Source organism: Glycine max, chromosome 5 (assembly GCF_000004515.6).
Source record: "Glycine max cultivar Williams 82 chromosome 5, Glycine_max_v4.0, whole genome shotgun sequence".
Lineage (NCBI taxonomy): Eukaryota > Viridiplantae > Streptophyta > Magnoliopsida > Fabales > Fabaceae > Glycine > Glycine max.
Window position 1 is genome coordinate 17658468 of NC_038241.2, and position 23948 is coordinate 17682415.

Genomic DNA, 23948 nt, shown 5'->3' on the forward strand with positions numbered 1-23948 from the left:
AATCATAAAAAAATAATCATTAAAGACAATCAAAACTCAATAAAGAACAATCATAAAAAACAATCATCAAAGATAATCAAAACTCAATCAAGAACAATCATAAAAAACAATCAACATAACTCTGAAACACAATCATCATAGGCAAAAATAATCAAAAGTAATCGATCCAAGACAAGTGACCTGTTGGTATCATTTGATACCACTTGTTGGGCTTGTTGATCAAGTGGCCTTTGTTTATTGTCTCCATAAATCACATATTCACTATTTTTGGGAGAAATATGAATAAACATTGATACATCTCCCCGCCATGTGTTTGGAGCAACCGCTATTAGTGTCTCAACTTCGCTTCAAGGAGTCCATCATTCATATAATCATATTGATTTTGGTACCCAAATTTTCTTGGGTCCTTGTATGTTAGTTTTGAGTAAGGATCCTTTTGAAACTCATACCATTCTTCCAATGCTACTATCATTGTTTCTGATATAACATTTAGATGCACTATGATCTTCCTTTCTTATCACCATAAAAGAAGTAGAACTAGTAACAAGACTAAATTTGGCAATAATAATTTTTAAATCTTCAAATTTTAAATTTTAAATTTTAAATTTCAAATTTGAACTTCCAACTTGCAACTTCCACTTCCAATTTCAACTTCCAACTTCCACTTCCAACTTCCAACTTCCAATTTTCACTCCCAACTTCTAACTTCCAGCTTCCAATTTCAAATTTCAAATATCAAAATTCAAATTTAATCTCGCTCTGATACCACTTGTTGGACAAATGTCCTCAATTATCTTAAGAAGAGGTGAATTAATTTCCCACTAACAAACTTTTAACCCCCTTCTAAATGATAGGCTCAGAATGCAGAAGTAGAAGTAGAAATCAATTTAATAATGTTCTTTAAACATACAAGACAAAATTGATTGCAATAATATAAATGAGATAAGGGAAGAGAAAATTCAAACACAGTTTTATACTGGTTCGGCAAAGTCCGTTGCCTATGTCCAGTCGTCCAGCAACCCACTTGAGGTTTTCCTTTCTCTTTGTAAAATTCTTTTACAAAGTCTCAACCCTACAGGGACAACCCATCCCTTGTGTTCAGGAATTCTTACAACTTAAGAGACCCTCGGTCCCTTAATCAATCTTTTTGTATAAGAAGAAAGAAGAGGAATTCTCTGTTAAAGAGAAGAATAATACAATTGAAGTCCATGGATAAACTCATAATGGATTTGCAAGTGTTTGCCCAAGAGTTTCTTTTGAGAGAGCATTTGGCAATGAAATTCTCTGGGAATATCTCTCTCATTTCTTTTTGAAGTCAGACACACACATATATATAGGCCCTTCATGCCTTTTCAAAATGGTTTGAAGAGATGTGTCTTTTCAAAAAGCTTTTTCTAAAATTCTTCACTGGTAATCTTTTTGAAGTCAGACACACACATATATATAGGCCCTTCATGCCTTTTCAAAATGGTTTGAAGAGATGTGTCTTTTCAAAAAGCTTTTTCTAAAATTCTTCACTGGTAATCAATTACAGAAACCTGTAATGACTTTTGAATTTGAATTTTAGGAGTTTCGTTGCTGGTAATTGATTACAGACATATGGTAATCGATTACATGTTCAAAATTCAAATTCAAAACCCTTTTCAACAGCTATTTCTCAAACTTCCCTTCTGGTAATCGATTAAACTGCATGGTAATCGATTACCAGAGCCTTGCATGACTTTGAAACCCTTTGTTTTGAGACAAGGCTTGATCTTGAAGAAATCTTGAAGCAAGGCTTTATTTGTTGAAGCAATCTTGTATTAACCTTGAAGCAAATGCTTATCCTTTGAAGCAGCCTTGTTTGATTCTTCTTTGACATCATCAAAATCATGTATACATACATTCACATTCTCCCCCTTTTTGATGATGACAATAAGTGATTTCTTTTTTACATCATCAAAACATACATGATTCACATTCTCCCCCTTTTCGATGATGACACTCATTATCAAGCAAATTCTTTTTGACATCATCAAAACCTGCATGATTTACATTCTCCCCCTTTTTTATGATGACAACCACTTGTTGGTTAGGAGCAACAATAACCAAAAATATCTATTTGTATATAGTTTTACTCCCCCTTGGTTTTGCAATGTTTTCTTATATGAGACATTTGAAAATTTCATAGATTTCATATATAAAAAGTTGTCTCATAAAGAATAGATAATTTCCCTTACTCTCTTATCTTTTATCTATCTCTCCCCCATTGTCAACATCAAAAAACAAATCATGAGCAGGGAGGAGAAAACCACTTGTTGCAATGTATGAGAGTCAAGTGATAGCAAAAGGCATTAAAATAAACTATTTTGCACCCACAAAAAATACATATCCACTATAAAACAATCAAAATATATAATAAAGAAAAATAATCAATAATCAACATAACCCTCAAACACAATCATCAAAACACAATCATAATAACTCTCAAAGACAATCATCATAGACAATAAAAAACAATCATAAAAAAACAATCACTAAAGACAATCAAAACTCAATCAAGAACAATCATAAAAAACAATCATCAAAGATAATCAAAACTCAATCAAGAACAATCATAAAAAACAATCAACATAACTCTTAAACACAATCATCATAGGCAAAAATAATCAAAAGTAATCGATCCAAGACAAGTGACCTGTTGGTATCATTTGATACCACTTGTTGGGCTTGTTGATCAAGTCGCCTTTGTTTGTTGTCTCCATAAATCACATATTCACTATTTTTGGGAGAAATGTGAATAAACTTTGATACATCTCCCGCCATGTGTTTGGAGCAACCGCTATTAGTGTCTCAACTTTGCTTCAAGGAGTCCATCATTCATATAATCATATTGATTTTGGTACCCAAATTTTCTTAGGTCCTTGTATGTAAGTTTTGAGTAAGGATCCTTTTGGAACTCATACTATTCTTCCAATGCTACTATCATTGTTTCTAATATAACATTTAGATGCACTATGATCTTCCTTTCTTATCACCATAAAAGAAGTAGAACTAGTAACAAGACTAAATTTGGCAATAATAATTTTTAAATCTTCAAATTTTAAATTTTAAATTTTAAATTTCAAATTTCAATTTCAAATTTTAAATTTCAAATTTCAACTTCCAACTTGCAACTTCCACTTCCAATTTCAACTTCCAACTTCCAACTTCTAATTTCGAACTTCCAACTTTCAACTTCCAATTTCAAATTTCAACTTCCAACTTTTCACTCCCAACTTCCAACTTCCAATTTCAAATTTCAAATTTTATACTGGTTCAGCAAAGTCAGTTGCCTATGTCCAGTCTTCAAGCAACCCACTTGAGATTTTCCTTTCTCTTTGTAAAATCCTTTTACAAAGTCTGAACCACACAAGGACAACCCATCCCTTGTGTTCAAGAATTGTTACAACTTAAGAGACCCTCGGTCCCTTAATCAATCTTTTTGTATAAGAAGAAAGAAGAGGAATTCTCTCTTGAAGAGAAGGATATTACAATTGAAGTCCATGGATGAACTCTTAATGGATTTGCAAGTGTTTGCCCAAGATTTTCTTTTGAGAGAGCATTTGGCAATGAAGTTCTCTTGAAATATCTCTCTCATTGCTTTTGAAGTCAGACACACACATATATATAGGCCCTTCGTGCCTTTTCAAAATGGTTTGAAGAGATGTGTCTTTTCAAAAAGCTTTTTCTAAAATTCTTCATTGGTAATCGGTTACACAGTTATATTTTGAAGGGTCATGACTTTTGAATTTGAATTTCAGGAGTTTCGTTGCTGGTAATCGATTACATGTTCAAAATTCAAATTCAAAACCCTTTTCAACAGCTATTTCTCAAACATCCCTTCTAGTAATCGATTACACTTCCTAGTAATCGATTACCAGAGCCTTGCATGACTTTGAAACCCTTTGTTTTGAGGCAAGGCTTGATCTTGAAGAAATCTTGAAGCAAGGCTTTGTTTGTTGAAGCAATCTTGTATTAACCTTGAAGCAAATGCTTATCCTTTGAAGTAGCCTTGTTTGATTCTTCTCTGGCATCATCAAAATCATGTATACGTACATTCACAATCAAAGCAACACTTTAACATCTTCAATGTCAATTAGTTAATAATATGAATTCTAGGTATTATATACGCACTAACCAAATCAAAACATTAAGTATAAAATACTGATATGTACCTCTAAGTCTGAATTAATTAACTACTAAAAGATTTAACTAATAGGTAAGCATGTATTATGATTAATGAAATATATCTAACTTCAAAGCGTATAAATATATTTACATGTAGTGAATATATATAACACATCATAATACAATTACATGAAATACCAAATATATATATATATATATGTATATATATTAATTTTAAATAACAATATATATAAGTAAGAATGTATTAAATATGTGTGTGTGTATGTATAAAAGAAAAAACCGTATCGATATTATCACTGCTGCACAACCGTTTACGAATTAATATTTCCAATTATTAACATATATTATTGCACCATGAAAGAAATGTTTACCTGCTACAATCCGTTTATCAATTTAATATGAAAAAAAAATCATTAACGTATTAAACTTATATATTGCACCTTAACGTATCAATCTTTTTTTTTAACCGTTGCAATTCTGTTTAGACTATTAAAACATTTATCAATTTTCACACAGTTAATTATTATAACCAAAGGACATAGGGGTGCGATGCTGCTTTAATGCCAAACTCAAAAAGTCCAGGCCATAAGAATCATTCATACAAAAAAAATCCATTTGAGGTTTGGCCATTCACGTTAGGGGACCGTGTGTGTGTATATATATATATATATATATAAATCGTATAACTCCGTATATATATAATATAATTATATAATTATTATACAATTCAAAATTTGAAATCAAAGCTTGAAACATGTAAATGATTCACATAAAATCAAAGCTGGAAACATATCTAAAAAAAATCAAATTTTGCACGAGTGAAAATCGATCACACAATGACAAGCGAATTTTTTTTTTAAAAATAGAATTTAATTTCAGAAAAAAAGAAGAAATAACCCAGAATTGATCCTCTAGGGATCCCTATACATGCTTCTTCTAATCCTCAAGTGTGAGTAACTCATCCCTTACCTCGAGGTAGTCACTCAAGCGTTCTCTGTTATCAATGATGGCGTTTCTGATGCTCTCTAGAGCTCCTCCTCCAGTTGCTCTATTAGGGTTCTTGTACGTTAGAAGAAGAAAAAAGAACAGAATATGTTTTTGTAAAAGCTGCTATGGGTTAAAAGTTAATTTATATAATGAGGGAATTGATGACCTATTTTTATTATTTATTTATTTATTTATTTAAAGGAAGTAAAGGGATGGCTGTTACACTATATATGGATTAGATCGATACAACGTGATTACAAGAAATGTCAACTCCTTAAGGATGTGTTAGTACTCCATGGGAATTACCAACAATAGTGTAAGATTAGTTAGATATCTCAAAGCTAAGACATAAAATCATTTTCTTACATTACACCTTATCTTGAGGAGTTTTTAGAATCTTATCATCTATAGAGGGATAATGGGCTGAGAGTAATAGAGAAGTCTATAGTGGATGAAAAGGTTATTATTTTCTAATGTAAAGTTGTCTTAATCACTTGGGAGTGAATGCCTTTTGTATGTCATTCCTCTTTATTCAAATGGTGTAGTGCTATAGGTAGTCTATTGTTGGGAAGTAATTGAGAAGTCTATTGTTGGGTCCCGACTCTCATACCCTAATTTCGTCTGGGGACCATTTGTTTGGTGGCATGCAACCTTCGCTTGACCGCTTTGAGGTACTTAACACCCATTGCTAGGCAATCCGTGAAGTTTCGCGACATGCCGGAAGTCGAAAGGAAGCATTGTTGCGCAATCCGTAAAGTTCCGCAACATTCCAGAAGTCAAAGAGGGGATTGTTGCGTAATCTGTAAAGTTTCGAGACATGACGAAAAGAAAACAAGTGTCGTTACGTAATCCGTAAAGTTCCGTAATGTTTCGTGAAGAAACCGGTAAAAAAAACACGAAACGGGAGTGTACTTAGCAAAATGGGGAGTGTAAATAAAAAGGAGTTCATTTAGCAAAGGAGGGGAGGTGAACTTATCAAGATCCTCCACGTTTTTTTGGAAAATGGTTTCCGGAGCTTCCGACGCTTTCGTAATGCTTCCGTAAAATTCCTAAAAACTTTGAGTAAGCCTATTTCACTTAATATTAGTGAAAGAGAAGAGATAATAGAGGGAAATCAAGTCATATATGCTTCCGTAAGGCTTCTGTAATGCTTATGTAAAATTCTCATAACCCTAAATAAGAATATTTCACCTAATATGGGTGAGAAGGAATAGAAAAAAAGAAGAAATTCAAGTCCTATATGCTTCCGTAACTTTTCCGTAAATTACAAAAGAAAGGGGTGAACTTATCAAACGGGGGGTGCAAAAAAATTGTTTCTGTGAAGAAATTTCATGCCGAGGTGCTTCCGTAACGCTTCCGTGATGTTTCCGTGAACAAATCCGTGAAGGTTTTCCATCGTTCTTCACCGTTCTTCATCCGTTCTTCGTTCGTTCTTCGTTCTTCAACGGGTAAGTTTTCGAATCTGAGACTTTCAATTCATTTCTTGTTTTATTAGCTTTCATCTTCATTTTGTTCATTTTCGGTTTTCTTTTCTTTCATTTTTAACGAGCTTTAACCGATCGTTTAAGCCGTTATCTCGCCTAATAAATGATAAAATGAATTTCAACCGATCATTTGCATTATAATCTCGTTTAATCACTGTTTTAACAAAATCTAACCGATCGTTCACACTGTAACCACGGTTAAACCAAAAAAGGAAAAAATAATAATAAAATAATCAAAATATCTTAAAAAAAATAATAATAAAATAATCAAAATATCTTTGAATAAAATAATAAAAAAAAATCAATCGGGCGTTTTTCTTTGGAAGTTTCCTTGGATCAATTGACTAATAACCAAAGTGAAACTAAGGCTAAAATCAACTCAGAAATCAAGCTTTTGTCCGCAAAAGTCACTCAAAACCGTTTTAAGGTCCAACGCCTTAAACGGTCCTCTTCGCTTTTATCGGTTAACATGGACCGTTCAAAAGCATAAAATCAACATGTAACTTTACCGTTTTTGTAAGAACTACGTAGGTCTGATTTCCTCATCGCAAATTGAGGATACTCCACAGGGGACTGTTTTTAGAGAGTTAGGCCTTCTAATCTTGTGCAATATCATGACTTCCTCTTTTGTCGGTTTCCTTTTTTTTCTCTTACATTCTTGTATATAACCCTTTGATGCTTTTAGTGTGTTTTTAAAATGTATGCATGAGATAGATATTTATTCATTTGATGCACCCAAACACCAACACTATTTGCACACACTGTGAGTTGATAACAGTGGAGGTGAATTTGTGGTCATGCTGGGTCTCCAACTTGCTTGATAATAGTGAACCCTCATCTAGAGTTTTTTTCTTTGATAACATATTATTGCTGGTAGTCCCTATTGCCGCAATATGTTTTTCGAAGGGGATGATACCTCTAGAAACCATCAAGAGAGATATGACCACCTTGGGAATTATCACTAAAAGCCTTTTAGTTCCTCTCATTTAGGTCCCTAAAATAGGGGCATGAAGCGAACACGTTGCGTGCCTTTTAAACACTGCCATGCATATAACCTAAATGTCATGTACGCCTTTGTTGTATGATTATTTGAGGATATTGTCATGCTGCGTACATCCCCCTGTTGCGCTTTTGCGTATCTGCATCATGTCGTCACACATGCGTTGTATGTTGGTCTCGTCTTTTGTCATGGGAAGCCAGAAGGTCCATATCACCTTCTTAACTGCACACATGGGGCACTGCGTCCCCGAATGCGCAAGTAAGAAGAGATAATTTTCCGGGCTCTTGTGTCCGTAAATGCATTCATATCATGCATCGCATAAGCATCTCTTTATGGCATCATAATGAACATATCATTCCTGCATTTGTCCGTTATCATATTCCAGCATCACATTTTGCATGAGTCATTGCATCATTATGCATATGCGTTCAACATACTTTTTGTTCTACAAACTGCATACCTTTTGTTTTCATGTTTGCTCATGCATGATCCTTGCATTTTTCTCTGCAAAATGAAAACAAGAAAAGGAGGCGTGAAAATTCATACTACATTCTTAGTTGCATGAGCCAACGATGTTGGGATCATAAACCTATTTCTATAAAAAAAAAATAACAACAAAACAAAATAATTGAGCATGGTACCTAATGCGTGGTTAACTAGGAAATGATGTTTCTTCGGGCATATCAATCTCATAATTACTTTTTCCATGCATAGCATACATATTCCCGAGTCTTTCATCCCTATGAAATGTTGTCGAAGTATTGGCGATCAGAATTGCCATTCCTTGGGTTATGGGGTTGAACCAAACTCATGCTTTTACGAAAAGGTTCATCAAGTCACGTTGAAGCATGGAAGTAACCATCTTGCAAAAATTGGGGCAAAAGAGGGATCGAGTTACATCGCTGCTTCGTCTACTGCCAAACACATTTAGGATTGTTGATGTCCTTGTTACTTCCAGTTTCACCTTGACAAAGATGTCATGGACCATGTTGAAAATCTAAATTGATTCAACCCCGTGTCCTGTCTAAAATCACAGTACTTCAACAATGCATCATTCTCATACATCCATGCTTTTCATTGGTTGCATTGTTCATTGCATTCTTTCCTTGAAATCCAAACTGTAAACATTGTAATCAAACCGAAAGAACACGCTTTACAACGCCCTTACCAAACGCGTGCTAGATCTAGAGTAATGGGTGAAGTAGAGGAGGTGCAAAAGCAGATGAAGGCCGACATGGAGGCCATGAAAGAGCAAATGGCCACAATGATGGAGGCCATGGTGAGCATGAAGAAGATAATGGAAGCCAATGCAGTTGCAGTTGCCGCTACCAGCGCTGTTGCTAAGGTTAACCCGATGCCCCCATCTGGCCTCAACCAAATGAATCATCCAACATCAGCTATGGTAGGCAAAGATTTGGGGAGTACGAGCGGCCCCTATTATGTGCAAATTCAAAACAAGCACGCCTTCCCGCCATATGGCTTGCCTCCCAACTATACACCACCCAATGTGGCGTACACTCCTAGTGAGAATATCAATAACTCCACTCCCCTACTCATTGAGAGCCGACAACCCCAAACTGATCATGCACATGTCTCTCAAACTGTGGGGAAACACATGAAATTCCCCACCACAATCTAGCCGACTTCAATCCTTGCCTCAGATATGCCACTGAAGGGCAAGTAGTTGGTGGTATACTCCTGCAAAACATTTTGGAGGGCCCTCAATTTCGCCCCCAAACCACAACCCTTGCATTCCACAACAGGTAAAATCCCTCCTATTATGGAAGGAATGGGAAAAGTTAGATCCTCTAGAGGAAAGGCTCAGGGTCGTTGAAGGAGGCAGAGATTATGCCTTTGCAAACCTAGAAGAGTTGTTCCTAGTACCCTATATCATCACCCCTCCCAAGTTCAAGGTGCCAGACTTTGACGAGTACAAGGGGACTATTTGCCCCAAGAACCATCCAAAGATGTATTGTCGGAAGATGGGGGCATACACAAAAGATGAGGAACTGCTGATACATTTCTTCCAAGAAAGTCTTACTGGGGTAGCTGTTACCTAGTACACTAACTTGGAACCTTCCCGAGTCCATTCTTGGAAGGACCTAATGGTTGCCTTCGTTAGGCAGTATCAGTACAATTCTGATATGACTCTGGATAGGATGCAACTACAGAGCATATGCAAGAGGGGGCACGGATCTTTCAAAGAATACGCCCAAAGGGAGAGGGATCTAGCGGGTCAAGTGGTTCCCTCAATGACGGAGAAAGAAATGATAACAATGATAGTGGACACATTACCAATATTTTACAATGGAAAAATGGTGGGGTACGCACCTTCAAGCTTTGTGGATTTGGTCTTCACCGACAAAAGGGTCGAAGCAGGTATGAAAAGAGGCAAATTTGATCATCCTGTTGTGATGAATGAGAAAACTGGGGCAAATGAAGAGGATGAGATTGAAGGAGAAACCCATGCTGCGACTGTCATTCCTACGTGGCCAAACTTCCCACCAGCCCAACAATGTCATTACTCAGCCAATATCAACTCTTCTCATTACCCATCACCCAGTCATCCACAAAGGCCATCCCTAAATCAACCACAAAGCTTGTCTACCACACTTTCAATGACGAACATCACATTTGGCACAAACCAAAACACCATCCAGAAATGAATTTTGCAGCAAAAAAGCCTGTAGAATTCACCCCAATTTCGGTGTCTTATGCTGACTTGCTCCCATATCTACTTGATAATTCAATGGTAGCCATAACCCCAACCAAGGTTCATCAACCTCCATTTTTTCGAGGATACGACTCGAACACAACGTGTGCTTATTATGGAGGAGCCCCGGGGCATTCCATTGAGCATTGTAGCACCCTGAAGCGTAAGGTGCAAACTCTAATTGATGCGGGCTGGCTGAAATTTGAGGAGAATCGCTTGTGAATCCTAACATTGACAAGCGACACCACACATGGGGCAATTTTTTAAAGTTGTTGTTAGATGTCTCTAATGATCCATCAGGATTTTCAAGTTTATGCCATTATTGTAAACCACAGTTACAATGCTAAATAAAATGGATAAATTTGACATCTTTGTCCCTCATCCTCTCGTAATTACATCTTTGCTTCCACTGGAATGTGGGTGCAAGCCATTGGTTTGTTTGCTCAAGCGACCTGCGCTCCTGAGTTTGGACTTCCAAAACCGTTCAATCAGAAATTACTCGTGCTACACATTCGGTGAGGGTGTCGTAAACACGAGTAAAGCAAAAAAAAAAGAAGTTCAAAAAGGAAAAAGAAAAAAGCCTTTGATTGACTGTGTTTTCAAGTAAAAATATAGACATTCATGTGAGCTCATTTTATCATTCCTGAAAGTTTGTCTTTTTTAGAGAGAAGTGAGTTATCAAGAATAGGAGTCATTTGACTTAACCTGTCAATTGAAAAATCCTTCAAACTATTTTTCGTCCTTGAAAAATTCTTTTTGCGAGAATCAACTCCTCTTGCTACAAGGTTGTGAAAACAAAACAACGATGGGTACCTCAAAGCTTTACACTAGGGCAATGAAAGGCACCATGCATAAACCTCAAGCGAACCTAGGGGCAGATTACAAGTTCTCACCCAATAGGTTCCCTGCTACAAGGTCATGACAAAAGACAACGATTGGTACCTCAAAGCCTTACACTGGGGTAATGAGGGGCACTGTGCATGAGCCTCAAGTGAACCTAGGGGTGGATCAAAAGTTCTCAACCGTCGATGTTTTTAAACAAAAAGGGGGGGGGGGACAAACCCTGGGATTTCAATGGATTGATTAAACATCAAACAACTCCATTGCCGTCACTCCAAAATGGTCAAGTGACTAAATCAAACAGAACACACACTCTGAGGGAGTTCCCGGAGAGATTTGCAAAAGATAGGATAAGGTTGCATGAATTATCACCTCTTTCAAAAGGACAGTCAATCAGTGTTTTTAAAAAAAAAATAAATCAGAATCAAAATTACAAAATAGGGAAAGAATGTCATGAACATTGTACAACTTTCCACTGTATTACATAGTTGTATACGAAGTCTGCATTTACCACATTTCAAGAGAAAGGTTGCATGCATCTGGATCCCTAAAGGTCATGTTAACTACATGGATTTCCTACATCTAATGTCCAATCTTTTTGAATTTGGGATGACTGGCCCTCTCAATAAGTCAATCTTTTGCTTTCTCATAAGGGAGGACCCTTGGGTACTAGTACCTATTGCCTTAAGAGGGTTGCACGCCCTCACCTTTTGAGGACTACACGTCCTCAACTTCAGAGGACTACATGTCCTCACCTTCAGAGGGCTACACGCCCTCGCCTTAAGAGGACTACAGGTCCTCGCCTTCAAGGGACAACACGTCCTCGCCATTAGAGGACTACACGTCCTCACCTTCAGAGGGCTACACGCCCTCACCTTCACAGGACTACACGTCCTCACCTTCAAAGAACTACACGTCCTCACCTTTAGAGGGCTACACGCCCTCATCTTTAGAGGACTACACGTCCTTGCCTTTAGAGGGCTGAACACCCTCGCCTTCAGAGGACTACACGTCCGCGCCTTCAGAGGGTTGGACGCCCTCGCCTTCAGAGGACTACACGTCCTCACCTTCAGAGGACTACACGTCCTCACCTTCAGAGGGCTACACGTCCTCACCTTCTGACGGCTACACGCCCTCACCTTGAGAGGACTACATGTCCTCGCCTTCAGAGGGCTACACGTCCTCGCCTTCAGAGGACTACACGTCCTCGCCTTCAGAGGACTACACGTCCTCGCCATCAGAGGGCTGCATGCCCTCACCTTCAGAGGACTACACGTCCTCACCTTCAAAGGACTACACGTCCTCACCTTCAGAGGGCTACATGCCCTCACCTTCGGTGGACCACACGTCCTCACCTTCAGAGGGCTACACACCCTCTCCTTTAGAGGGCTTCACGCCCTCGCCTTCAGAGGACTACACGTCCTAGCCATCAGAGGGCTACCCGCCCTCGCCTTTAGAGGACAACACGTCCTCCTCTTCAGAGGACTACACGTCCTCACCTTTAGAGGACTGGACGTCATCACCTTCAGAGGGCTACACGCCCTCGCCTTCAGAGGGCTACACGCCCTCGCCTTCAGAGGACTACACGTCCTCACCTTCAGAGGGCTACACGCGCTCGCCTTCAGAGGACTACACGCCCTCGCCTTCAGAGGGCTACACGCCCTCGCCTTCAGATGACTACACGTCCTCACCTTCAGAGGACTGCACGTTCTCACCTTCAGACGGCTACACGCCCTCACCTTCAGAGGGCTATACGCCCTTGCCTTCAGAGGATTACACGTCCTAGCCATCAAAGGGCTATACGTCCTCGCCTTCAGAGGACTACACGTCCTCGCCTTCAGAGGGCTACACGTCCTCCCCTTTAGAGGGCTACATGCTGATCGAGGCCGTTGCCGAATCAAATAAACATTAAAAATGTAGTAACTAGGAAGTGATCCTAGGTCGTTTCCCAATGAGCAATCATAAACCAAATGTTCATAAGAGATTGTAAGAAATAGTAACAAATTGGGGGGGGGGGGGTTGTTTTGCTTTTGTAAATTAAACAGCGAGTAAAATTGAATTAGAAAATATCAAAATTAAAATACATTGCTTCCCCTTGATTCTCAAGCAAGTCTCTTATCCTAGGTTGCGAGAATTTATGTTTTATCAGTTTAACCACTTAATCCAACCCTAAATTAAATTACTAAGCGAAATTTAACATAAGGTATTCATTATTTGATTATGCAACACATACACCAATTACTCATAAACGATCATTAAGCGCAGAGACAATTAATCAAGCACTAAGCATGCATGAATTAATAGCAACAAATTCAGAGTAATTAGTGAAGAGGAAAAACTGAACAGAAGTTAACAGTAATAGTAGAACCTCAAAGAGAACTGTGCTTAATCCTCAAGAGAAAACAATGTTGGGGACTTTCCCTTCCATTAATCAATAGAGAATGAAATTTTATTGCTAAAACGAAAAGTCAGAACAGGAATTGCAAAACGAAAATAATGTCTAAAAGAAGAAAAGCCTAAGACTAAAAATGAAAATAGGAGAGAGAGAAGAGAGGGCTAAACTAGAACCTTGGTGCTGTTATATAGTTTTTCCAGCCCCAAAGCTTACAAATTTGTTTTAAATCCAAGCCCATAAATAAAATAAAATAAAATCTAGATAAGATAAGATAAGATAAGATCTAGATGAAATAATATCTAGATGAGATCAAATCAAAATAATACCTAGATAAGATAAGATAATATAAGATCTAATTTTGTAGAATAAAATAGTTTGCCCTCTTCAAGTCCAAGCCCAATTCTGGATTCAAGCTCAAGCCCAATTCTGGATTCAAGCCCAATGCTTCATTAATTCCTGAAATTAGATTAAAAACATCAAATTAGCTTAATGGGCCCAAATAATAAAACTGCCTAATTAATTTGACCATTAAGACTAATCAGTACTTAAAATGGTGCAAAAAAAGATTAAGAAATAGGAGAAAATAATGGCACATCAAAACCCCCCATACTTAGCCTTTTGCACTCCTGGGAAAAATGAAATAAAGAACAAAATCCAAGGATATCAAAGAGAGACAAACACAAACATTTACATGTTTCTCAATGAACATCAAGGAATGAAAGGAATGGGTAACATCTAACATGAAGACATCCAAAGAGTCAAGACATTTGTGAAAATCATCCAAGCAACCCAATCATGGCAAAATAGTTAATCAGCTCAAGAATGAAAAGTGATAAAGCCTCACAAGATATACACTCTATCTCTCTCAAGTGTCTAGGCTACTGTTTACTCTCGAAGCACCCATGAAAACAAACACCACATAGACTTGGCAAAATTCTAAAATTGACAACAACTTGACAAACACATGCACATGAGGATCAAAAGGTCTTTAAAGGTTGTAATGGGGCCAAGGACAAGGTAGGGAAGAAAAATATGGAATAAGTAGCTAAATCCCAAAGGAATAGAGGAACAATGGGGAATAAGTGGAAATTAAGCACAAGTAGTAAACCCAAACCCTCTAATATCAACAAAATCAACCAAGGCTCCTAAATCAAGTTCTCATAACAAGACCTCATCTATTCAACTTCACTTCTTTTCTTCTTCTTGTTTTTTTTTTTAAAAGTTCGAATTTGCAGAATTTGTAGCAATTGAATTTTTTTTAAAACAGTATGAATTTGAAGATTAAAGCAAGAACTAGGCAATATACAAATACATCAAGCATGGCCAAAAATTATATCTTCCTATGAAACATACCCCCACACTTATTCCCAACTTATTCCCAAAACAATTCCAAAGCTCCAAAATTCCTTATGGGTAAGGTGATATCATGGTTTTTCACTTAAGGCTTGTAATGAGCTTCAAAACAAAGAAAGGGGAACATAGGCTCAAAGGGGCTATCAAAGGAATTAATTCAAGGTAAGTCCATTTGGCTAGAAGTTTATATGAACAAAATTGCCTAAATCATTTCCAAATATGCATGTGAATTAGGAAATATCAACAAGAATCAAGCCAAGGCTATTGTGCAAGCAATCAATGGGGCAAAACACACCAAAAGATTATGATGATGGATGGCTCAAATTCTCACAAAGGTAAACTTATCACTTTCAAATTGAGCTTTCAAAACTATCATGACATGTAGAAGAAAAACAAGGATTTCAAATCACAAAATGTCAAGAGACTTTTATTTTCAGAACAATTACCCATTTCTTGAACATATCCTATAATTCAAAGAAAAATATGCAAAGTTGTACATGCAAACATAATTGACCTAAAATATTAAACTAGAAACCCAACAAAACTAACAAAAGTAACAAATTTAACACAAACAAAACTAGCAAAACCAAAACCAAAGAACACACTCCTCCCCCCCCCTACTTAAACAACACATTGTCCTCAATGTAGCACCATTAAAAGATTAAACGCAAGTAAACCATCAAATAGAATCGGACAAATGTAATAAAAGTAAAGGAGGAGATAGGAAAATAAAAACTCCCTAAGTCATGGTGGAAAAAAAGTAAGTTGAAGTAAGGAGATCTCTTGAGCAAGGACAACCCCCAATGTGTAATTGGATGCATCGCACATTAGCTCAAATGGGGCTGGCCAATCAGGTGCCTGAATGATAGAGGTGGTAGTCAGTGCTCTTTTGAGGCAATGAAAGGCCTCTTTGCATTTATCATTAAAGTCAAACTCCACCTCCTTTTGCAACAAGTTGGATAGTGGAAGGGCTACCTTGCTAAAATCTCTTATAAAGCGCCTGTAGAATCTTGCATGACCAAGAAAAGATCGCACCTCTCGCACGTAAGAGGGGTAAGGCAACTGTGAAATAACAGAAATTTTTGCAGGATCTACTTCAATGCCCTTATTGGAAATAATGTGGCCTAAAACTATACCTTGTTCAACCATAAAATGACATTTTTCAAAATTTAGAACAAGGTTATTTTCAGTGCATTTATTCAAAATCTTTTCCAGACTATCCAAACAAACATCAAAAGAGGATCCATATACAGTGAAATCATCCATAAACACCTCTATGCAATTTTCTAAAACATCACTGAAAATACTGATCATGCACCGCTGGAAGGTACTAGGGGTATTGCACAGGCCGAAAGGCATCCTCCTATAGACTCTCCAACTGTTCTGCACCCAAGTAGGAATTAGCTCCTCCTTCTCGTTTTTTATCACGGTGAGGCCGGTTTTCTTCGGGACTACCTGGACGGGACTCACCCATTGGCTGTCGAAAATAGGATAAATGATTCCAGCTTGCAAAAGCTTGGTTACCTCCTTCTTCACTACATCAAGAATCACCGGGTTGAGTCTTCTCTGCGGCTGTCTTACGGGTTTAGCTCCATCTTCTAAATTTATTCGATGCATACATGTGGATGGGATAATACCAGGAATGTCCGCTAGGGTCCAACCTATAGCCTTCTTATGCTTCTTTAGAACAGATAACAGCTTCTCCTCTTGCTCATCAGCAAGGGAGGCAGATATAATTATTGGAAAACTTTTGCTATTGATCGAGGCTGCACCCGAATCAAATAAACATGAAAATGCAGCAACTAGGAAGTGATCCTAGGTCGTTTCCCAATGAGCAATGACAAACCAAATGTTCATAATATACTTGCGCAGTAACAGTAACGATTGGTGGGGGTTTGTTTGTTTCGTGATTAAAGAGCAGAACAAGTAAACTGGAATTTTAAACTACTAATATTAAAAACGGGTTGTTTCCTCTGATTCAGAAGCCATTCGCTTTTCTTGGGTTATGGAGAATTCGTCCCTAACAGTCAACCACTTAATCCAACCCTATTTCAATTTACTAAGCGAAAATCAACTTAGGGTTTTCAATACGTGATTAGGCACCACATACACCAGTTAGCCCTTCGTCCATTAAGCATGAACACAAGTTAGGCTCAGAGGCAATTAATCGAACACGAAGCGTGCACTGATTAATATTCACGAATTTGGGATAACTGGTGAAGGGAAAACTTCGAGCAAACCACATTACAAACGAAACCTCAAAGAGAGTTGGGCTTCATCCTCAAAAGGAAACAACACCAGAAAATCTAGCCTTCCATAGATTCAAACAGAAAACGCAAATGAAACATGAAGCAGAAACGTAAATGAACTGAAACGTAAATGAAACAGAAACGTAAATGAGAGTAGAAGAAGAAGCAAGAACGAAATTGTAATTAGAAGTAGAAAACGTAAAATTGCATTAGGTGAACAGTAGCATCAAAGCAGAAAACGTAAAACCCTAAAACCAAAGCTCTGAATAATGAATAGCATAACAGAATGCCTTGCACGAATCCCAAGGCTGCTATTTAAAAAAGAGTCACTCAAAGTCACTGGGCCCTATTACAATACTCTGGCCCAAAACGAAATAAACACTGAACAACATAAAATAAAATTGCGAAATTTCCTAATTAGAAATTAACTAAGGTAAGCGCTGCTTTATTTGCCCTCTTCAAGTCCACAACCAAAATCCGGATTAAGCCCAATGTTTCATTAATTCCTGAAATTAGATTAAAAACATCAAATTAGCTAAATGGGCCCAAATAATAAAACTGCCTAATTAATTGACAATTAAGACCAATCAGTAATTAAATGGTGCAAAAAGGGTTTAGAAAATAGACGAAAATGATGGCACATCAAAACCCGCCATACTTAGCCTTTTGCACTCCTGGGCAAAATGAAACAAAGAACAAAATCCAAGGATATCAAAGAGAGACAAACAAAAACATTCACATATTTCTCAATGAACATCAAGGAATGAAAGTAATGGGTAACATCTAACATAAGGAGATCTGAAAAGTCAAGACATTCATGAAAATCATCCAAGCAACCCAATCATGGAAAAATAGTTAATCAGCTCAAGAATGAAAAGTGATAAAGCCTCACAAGATATACACTCTATCTCTCAAGTGTCTAGGCTACTATTTACCCTCAAAGCACCCAAGAAAACAAACACCACATAAACTTGGCAAGATTATAAAATTGACAATCAACCCATAAACACAAGCACATGAGGATCAAAAGGTCTTTTAAGGTTGTAATGGGGCCAAGGACAAGGTATGGAAAAATATGGAATAAGTGGCTAAATCCCAAAGGAATAGAGGAGCAATGGGGGATAAGTGCATAATAAGAAAAAAATAAGAAAATAAAAAGAAGTAAAGATAAAATTTAAACATAAAGAGTAGAACCAAGAGTCTCATCATTCTTTTGCCATTTAAGATCTTATTCACTCAACTTTATTGCTTTTTTTTTTCATTTTCGATTTTTTTTTTACTCTATATCCTTTGAGAAACAGCATTTCATTCAGCATGTCCAACATTTAACCAATATACAATGTACATCAAGTATGGCCCAAAATACATCATGAAGTATAGCCAACAAAACAAGTTATCCAATGAAACAAACCCCCCCCCCCCCCCCCACACACACTTATTCCCAAAACAATTCCAAAGCTCCAAAATTCTTTAAGGATATGGTGATATCATGGTTTTTCACTTAAGGCTTGTAGTGAGCTTCAAAACAAGGAAAGGGAAACAAGGCTCAAAAGGGCTATCAAAGGAATTAATTCAAGGTAAGTCCATTTGGCTAGAAGCTTATAAGAACAAAATTGCCTCAATCATTTCCAAATATGCATGTGAATTAGGACGCATCAACAAGAATCAAGCCAAGGCTATTGTGCAAGCAGTCAATGGGGCAAAACACACCAAATGATTATGATGATGGATGGCTCAAATTCTCACAAAGGTAAACTCATCACTTTCAAATTGAGCTTTGAAAACTATCATGACATGTAGAGAAGAATCAAGGATTTCAAGTCACAAAAAACAATTACCCATTTCTTGAACATATCCTATAATTCAAAGAAAAACATGCAAAGTCGTACATGCACACAAAATTGACCCAAAATATTAAACTAAAAATTTGACGAAACTAACAACATTAACAAATTAACACAACTAACAAATTAACAAAACCAACAAAACTAGCAAAACCAAAGAACACTCCCACCCCATACTTAAACAACACATTGTCCTCAATGTAGCACAATTAAAAGATTAAAAACAATTAAATCATCAAATAGAATCGGACAAGTGTAATAAAAGCAAAGAAGGAGATAGGAAAAGAAAAACTCCCTAAGTCATGGTGGAGGAAGAGTAGGGTGGAGTAAGGAAGTCTCTTCCACCACTACGTCCACTAAAGAAGGGTTCGTGAGGAATGGCTTAAGTCGATGTCCGTTGACCTTGAAGCTCTTGTTTGTGGAGTCGCTTTTGATCTCAATTGTACCATAAGGAAAAACATTAGTAACAACAAAAGGACCAATCCACTTAGACCTCAACTTACCACTCATGAGTCCAAGCCTAGAATTATACAATAACACTTTCTGCCCAACCACGAAGTCTTTTTTAACTATCATGCTATCATGGAACTTCTTGGTCTTTTCTTTGTAGAACTTGGCATTCTCGTAGGCTTTTAGGCGGATTTCATCTAACTCACTCAGTTGCAACTTTCTTTCCTCACCAGCTTGATCCATAGAGAAGTTGCAAGTCTTCACTACCCAGTAAGCTTTGTGCTCAATTTCCACTGGAAGATGACATGCCTTTCCAAAGACAACCCGATAAGGAGACATTCCTATGGGTGCTTTGTAGGCAGTCCGATGTGCCCAGAGAGCATCATTAAGCCTGGTACTCCAATCTTTCCTGCTTGGCTGCACAATCTTCTCTAAAATTCGCTTGATTTCCCGGTTAGAAATTTATGCCTGTCCATTGGTCTGGGGGTGGTATGGTGTGGATACCCTGTGTACCACCTCGTACTTTTTAAGCAGGGCATGCATTGTCCTGTTGCAAAAATGGGTTCCTTGATCACTAACAATTGCTTTAGGTACTCCAAACCTGCAAAACAGATTAGACCTGACAAAGTCTGCGACAACTTTAGCATCATTAGTTCTAGTGGACTTGGCTTCCACCCATTTTGAAACATAGTCAACTGCAAGGAGAATGTAAACATAACCAAAAGAGACAGGAAAAGGACCCATGAAATCTATACCCCAGACATCAAACACCTCAAGAATAGCATAGGTTGCTGAGGCATTTGTTGTCGCCATGTGAGTGTATTTCCTGCTCTCTGACACTGCTCACAAGTGCTGCAGATCTTCCACGCATCTTTAAAGATGGTGGGCCAATAAAAACCACAATCAAGCACTTTGCGAGCTGTCCTTTGAACACCCAGATGACCTCCCGGTGCGGAAGAATGACAGAACTGCAGGACTGAGTCAGTCTCATGATCTGGAATGCACCGTCTAATGACCTGATCACTGCACAATTTGCACAAGTAGGGGTCATCCCAAATAAAATGCTTAGCATCACTTTTAATTTTATCCTTTTGGGCCTTAGATGCTAAGGGAGGAAAAGCAGAAGCAACTAAATAATTGACAATATTAGCAAACCAGGGAGTAGAAAGAGAGTCAGAAATACTATACAGTATATACAAATGATCATCCGCGAAATCATCCCGAATAGGTGAATCTGCATCAGATACACGTTCGATCCGACTCAAATGATCAGCAACTAGATTTTGTGCTCCGCTCCTATCACGGATCTCCAAGTCAAACTCTTGGAGCCAGAGCATCCATCGGATCAACCTAGGCTTAGAATCAGCCTTCTTCAACAAGTACTTTAAAGCTGCATGGTCAGTATAAACAATAATGCGGGTACCAAGCAAATAAGATCGAAATTTTTCAAGAGCAAAAACTATGGCTAGAAGCTCCTTCTCAGTAGTAGTATAATTCGCTTGGGCAGCATCTAAAGTCCTAGAAGCATAGTATATCACCCTGGGCAATTTATCAATTTTCTGAGCAAGGACAGCCCCCAATGCATAATTTGATGCATCACACATAAGCTCAAAAGGGGCTGTCCAGTCGGGTGCCTGGATGATGGGGGTGGTAGTCAGCGCTCTTTTGAGGCAATCAAAAGCCTCTTTGCATCTGTCATTAAAGTCAAACTCCACCTCCTTTTGCAACAAGTTGGACAATGGAAGGGCTACTTTGCTAAAATCCCTTATAAAGCGCCTGTAGAATCCTGCATGACCAAGAAAAGATCGCACCTCTCGCACACAAGAGGGGTAAGGCAATTGTGAAATAACAGAAATTTTTGCAGGATCTACTTCAATACCCTTTTTGGAAATAATGTGGCCTAAAACTATACCTTGCTCAACCATAAAATGACATTTTTCAAAATTTAGAACAAGGTTAGTTTCAATGCATATATTCAAAACTTTTTCCAAACTATTCAAACAATCATCAAAAGAGGATCCATGTACAGTGAAATCATCCATAAACACCTCTATGCAATTTTCTAAAAAATCACTGAAAATACTAATCATGCACCGCTGGAAGGTACCAGGGGCATTGCACAGGCTGAAAGGCATCCTCCTATAGGCAAAAGTGCCGAAGGGGCAGGTGAATGTGGTCTTTTCCTGATCCTCAGGAGCAATAGTAATTTGCATATAACCAGAAAAACCATCAAGGAAACAGTAGTGAGATTTACCTGCCAGGCGTTCAAGCATCTGGTCAATGAATGGCAGGGGAAAATGGTCCTTTTTGGTAACCTGGTTCAGCCTCCTATAGTCAATGCAGACTCTCCAACTGTTTTGCACCCGAGTAGGAATTAGCTCCTCCTTCTCATTTTTTGTCACTGTGAGGCCGGTCTTCTTCGGGACTACTTGGACAGGACTCACCCATTGGCTGTCGGAGATAGGATAAATGATTCTAGCTTGCAAAAGCTTGGTTATCTCCTTCTTCACTACATCAAGAATCATCGAGTTTAGTCTTCTCTGTGGCTGTCTCACTGGTTTAGCTCCATCCTCTAAATTTATTCGATGCATACATGTGGATGGGCTAATACCAAGAATGTCCGCCAGGGTCCAGCCTATAGCCTTCTTATGCTTCTTGAGAACTGACAACAACTTCTCCTCTTGCTCATCAGCAAGGGAGGCAGATATAATAACTGGAAAACTCTTGCTATCATCCAAGTAAGCGTATTTTAAATTTGATGGCAGAGGCTTCAATTCTGGTGTGGTCGGCTGGACAGTGGTAGAAGGAGATGGTTTCTCAGTCTTTACCTCATAAAGAAAGTCAGAGGTATGTGTACTTCCTGAAACATGGTTAGTCCTATCTGACTCTATAAAATCAATCTCAAGAGGTAAAACACCACCACCAGACATGCAATCAATATCACTCTCAGATTCACTCTCAGCATCAAATTTAGACATATGATCAAGTACAATTTCAGACTCAATGCATGAAGAGTGAGAGGCATGCAGATTAGAATAAAGATCAGTCATGTATTCATCAACAACATGGTCAATTATTTCAGCATGAAATACAGAAAGATCTTCAGATGGGTATTTCATAGCATCCAGAATATTAAAATGAACAGTTATATCACCAAACTCCATGGATAGTGTGCCTGCATAAACATCTATCTTAGTTCTAGCAGTTTTCATAAAGGGTCTGCCTAGAATGATGGGAACTGATCCTTGAGAAAATCCATCTTCCATATTCAAAATATAAAAATCAACAGGGAAAATCAGTTCACCAACTCTAACTAGGACATCTTCTATGAAACCAACAGGGTAGGCAACACTTCTATTAGCTAAATGAATTACCACATCAGTTGACTGCAAGGGACCTAGAGATAGAGAATTAAAAATAGACAGAGGCATAACTCTAACAGAAGCTCCTAAATCTAGCATGGCATTGTCAAACTTAATATTCCCTATAATACAAGGTATGCTGAATGTACCTGGATCTTTGCATTTTTCAGGAATTTGAGGAACAGATTTACCAATCAATGCGGAGACATTTCTGCCCATGCTAATCCGTTCACTTCCTTTAAGCTTCCGCTTATTAGTGCACAGCTCCTTCAAGAATTTGGCATATCTTGGAATTTTCTTTATTGCATCCAACAGAGGTATGTTTACCTCTACTTTTCTAAACGTGTCCAAGATCTCTTTCTCTACCTCTTCCATTTTTTTGTTGGAAACTGCTCTTGGAGGGAATGGAAGAGGGGGAATGTGCTGCTTCTGCAAATCAAAATTACCTGTGGAAGAAGATTCACCTGCACATAAATTGTTAGGTAAATTTTTGTCATCACCTTTTTCTGGAGTAGAGTGAAGTTTGGCAGGTTCATTTGCAGATGAGGAAGGTGCTACGGGTTGAGGTCCTTGACACTGCTTTCCCGACCTCAATGAAATGGCACTGACATTTTTGGGATTTTGGACAGCTTGAGAAGGTAGCTTGTCAGAATTCTAGGACTGTTGTTGATTCAATTGGGTAGCCAATTGTCCCATCTGATTGGTTAAGCTCTGAATGGAGGCTCTGGTCTCTTGCTGAAACTGCATGTTCTGCATAGTCATTTGCCTCACAAGTTCTTCGAGGGAAGGTTGTGGAGGGGCCTCAACTGTTGGTTGTTTCTGGGGTTGTTGCTGTTGTTGGATTGGTGGAGGAATGTATGGTCTGCTTGGGCCAGCAGCATTTTGGAAGGAAGGAGCAAGCTGCAGTTGTTGTTGCTGAGGGCTGGACCATCTGAGGTTAGGGTGATTCTTCCATCCAGGGTTGTATCTGTTGCTGGAGAGGTCATAATTGTTCTGCTGTGGTTGATTTTGCTGCTGAGGTTGAGGAGGTCTATTGTAAATATTTGCAGCATAAGCTTCAGGCTGCTCGATTGCTCCAGGTTGCTGCATGGAAGGGCAAAT

At 38.1% G+C, this 23948-nt stretch overlaps 1 pseudogene; it reads right to left on the reverse strand.

Moving 5' to 3' along the window:
- LOC106798801 (uncharacterized) overlaps nucleotides 1–20843 on the reverse strand; it is a 79600-nt pseudogene extending 58757 nt beyond the window's left edge.
- Nucleotides 20844–23948: the final 3105 nt, after the last annotated feature.